The sequence below is a fragment of the Manis pentadactyla genome, chromosome 16 (genome assembly GCF_030020395.1).
Source record: "Manis pentadactyla isolate mManPen7 chromosome 16, mManPen7.hap1, whole genome shotgun sequence".
Lineage (NCBI taxonomy): Eukaryota > Metazoa > Chordata > Mammalia > Pholidota > Manidae > Manis > Manis pentadactyla.
The window spans coordinates 69,604,197-69,607,650 of record NC_080034.1 but is presented as its reverse complement, the minus strand read 5'-3'; positions in this window follow the sequence as shown (position 1 = coordinate 69,607,650).

The window sequence follows — 3,454 nt, the reverse complement described above, 5'->3', positions numbered from 1 at the left end:
TCTGCTTATAAACCCTTCCAGAGTTTGTTTCATTTCTGCGATCTCCTTTCTGGCATCTGTGATCTCTTTCCGGACTTCATCCCATTTTTCTTGCGTATTTCTCTGCATCTCTGTCAGCATGTTTATGATTCTTATTTTGAATTCTTTGTCAGGAAGACTGGTTAGGTCTGTCTCCTTCTCTGGTGTTGTCTCTGTGATCTTTGTCTGCCTGTAGCTTTGCCTTTTCATGGTGATAGGAATAGTCTGCAGAACTGGGACGAGTGACGGCTGGAAGGACTTCCTTTCTTGTTGGTTTGTGGCCCTCCTCTCCTGGGAGAACAGCGGCCTCTAGTGGCTTGTGCTGCGCAGCTGTGCGCAGACAGGGCTTCTGCTTCCTGCCCGGCTGCTATGGAGTTAATCTCCGCTGTTGCTGTGGGCGTGGCCTGGCTCGGGCAGCTACTCCAAAATGGTGGAGTCGCGTTGGAGCAGGAGCTGCTGGGAGGCTATTTATCTCCGTAAGGGGCCTCCCTGCTCCCTGCAGCCCAGGGGTTAGGGTGCCCAGAGGTCCCGGATTCCCTACCTCTGGATTAAGTGACCCGCCCTGCCCCTTTAAGACTTCCAAAAAGCACCCGCCAAAACAAAACAACGACCACAAAAAAAAACAAGAAAAAAAAATTTTTTTAATTAAAAAAAAAAAAATTTTTAATTAAAAAAAAAAAAAGGTGGTCGTTCGTTTTTCTTTATTCTCCGGTGCCAGCCTCAGGCCTCTGCTCACCGGTCTTTCTGCCCTGTTTCCCTAATATTGGGGTCCCTGTCCCTTTAAGACTTCCAAAAAGCGCTCGCCAAAACAAAGCAGCAAAAAAGCAAAAAAAAAAAATGGTCGCGCGCTTTTCTTATGTCCTCTGTCGCCCAGCCTCCAGTGCCTGCTCACTGTTGTTGCTGCCCTGTTTTCCCAGTATCGAGGGCCCTGCACTCTGGCCCGGATGGCTGGGGCTGGGTGTTCGGCAGCCCTGGGCTCCGTCTCCCTCCCGCTCTGCCTGCTCTTCTCCCGCCGGGAGCTGGGGGGAGGGGCGCTCGGCTCCCGCGGGGCCGGGGCTTGTATCTTACCCCCTTCGCGAGGCGCTGGGTTCTCTCAGGTGTGGATGTGGTCTGGATATTGTCCTGTGTCCTCTGGTCTTTATTCTAGGAAGGGTTGTCTTTGTTATATTTTCATAGATATATGTTGTTTTGGGAGGAGATTTCCGCTGCTCTACTCACGCCGCCATCTTCCATCCCCTCTTAGGTAATTTTTTGATTACCAATTCAATATCATTGCTGGAATTAGTCTGTTCAGATTTTCTGTTTCTTCCTGGGTCAGCCTTGGAAGGTTGTATTTTTCTAGAAAGTTGTCCATTTCTTCTAAGTTATCCAGTTTGTTGGCATATACTTTTTCATAGTATTCTCTAATAATTCTTTGTATTTCTGTGATATCTGTACTGATTTTTCCTTTCTCATTTCTGATTCTGTTTATGTGAGTAAACTCTCTTTTTTTCTTGATGTGTCTGGCTAGGGGGTTATCTATTTTGTTTATTTTCTCAAAGAACCAGCTCCTGGTTTCATTGATTCTTTCTATTGTTTTATTCTTCTTGATTTTATTTATTTCTGCTCTAATCTTTATTATCTCCCTCCTTCTACTGACTTTGGGCCTCATTTGTTCTTCTTTTTCTAATTTCATTAATTGTGAGTTCAGACTGTTCATATGGGATTGTTCTTCTTTCCTGAGGTAGGCCTTTACTGCAATATACTTCCCTAATAGTGCAGCCTTCTTTGCGTTCCACAGATTTTGCAATGTTGAGTTATTGTTGTCATGTGTCTCCATATATTGCTTGATCTCTGTTTTTTACTTGGTCATTGATCCATTGATTATTTATGAGCATGTTGTTAAGCCTCCATGTATTTGTGGGCTTTTTTGTTTTCTTTGTATAGTTTATTTCTAGTTTCATACCTTTATGGACTGATAAGCTAGTTTGTACAATTTCAATCCTTTTGAATTTACTGAGGCTCTTTTTGTGACCTAGTATGTGATCTATTCTGGAAATTTTCCATGTGCACTTGAGATGAATGGGTATTCTGTTGCTTTTGGGTGTAGAGTTCTGTAGATGTCTGTTAGGTCCATCTTTTCTAGTGTGTTGTTCAGTGCCTCTGTCTCACTACTTATTTTCTGTCTGGCTGATCCATCCTTTGGAGTGAGTGATGTGTTTGAGTCTCCTAAAATGAATGCATTGCATTTATTACCCCTTTAATTCTGTTAGTATTTGTTTCACATATGTAGGTGCTCCTCTGTTGGGTACATAGATGTTTATAATGGTTATATCCTCTTGGTGGACTGGCCCTTTTATTATTATGTAATGTTCTTTTTCTCTTGTTACTTCCTTTGTTTTGAAGTCTATTTTGTCTGTTGCCAGTACTGCAATACTTGCTTTTTTCTCCCTATTATTTGCATGAAATATTTTTTTCATCCTTTCACTCTTAGTCTGTATATGTCTTTGGGTTTGAAGCGAGTCTCTTGTAGGCAGCATATAGATGGGTTTTGTTTTTTTAATCCATTCTGTAACTCTATGTCTTTTGATTGATGCATTCAGTCCATTTACTTTTCGGATATTATCAATAGATATGTACTTATTGCTTTTGGAGACTTTAGATTTGTGGTTACCAAAGGTTCAAGGGCAGCTTCTTTACTATCTAACAGTCTAACTTAACTAGCTTATTATACTATTTCAAACACAATCTAAAGGTTCTTTGTTTCTCCCTTCGTTTTCTTCCTCTTCCACTCTTTATATGTAAAGTGTCATATTCTGTACTCTTTGTGTATCCCTTGACTGACTTTGTGGGTAGTTGATTTAATTTTGCATTTACTTAGTAATTAATTGGTCGACTTCTTTTACTGTGGTTTTATTTTCTCTGGCGACAGCTATTTAGCTTTAGGAGCATTTCCATCTATAGCAGTCCCTCCAAAATACACTGTGGAGATGGTTTGTGGGAGCTAAATTCCCTCAACTTTTGCTTATCTGGAAATTGTTTAATCCCTGTTTCAAATTTAAATGATAATCTTGCTGGGTAGAGTATTCTTGGTTGGAGGCCCTTCTGTTTCATTGCATTAAATAAATCATACCCCTCCCTTCTGGCCTGTAAAGTTTCTAAGTCTGATGACAGCCTAAAGAGTTTTCCTTTGTATATGATTTTTTTCTCTCTCTGGCTGCTTTTAATATTCTGTGCTTGTTCTTAATATTTGCCATTTTCATTTTTATATGTCTTGGTTTTGTCTTCCTTGGATTTCTTGTGTTGGGAGATCTGTGCATTTCAATGGCATGAGAGACTATTTCCTTCCTCAGATTGGGAAGTTTTCAGTTATTATTTCCTCAGATACTTTCTATATCTTTATTACTTCTTCTTCTTTTTCCCTATAATGTGAATATTGTTCTGTTTGGATTGGTCG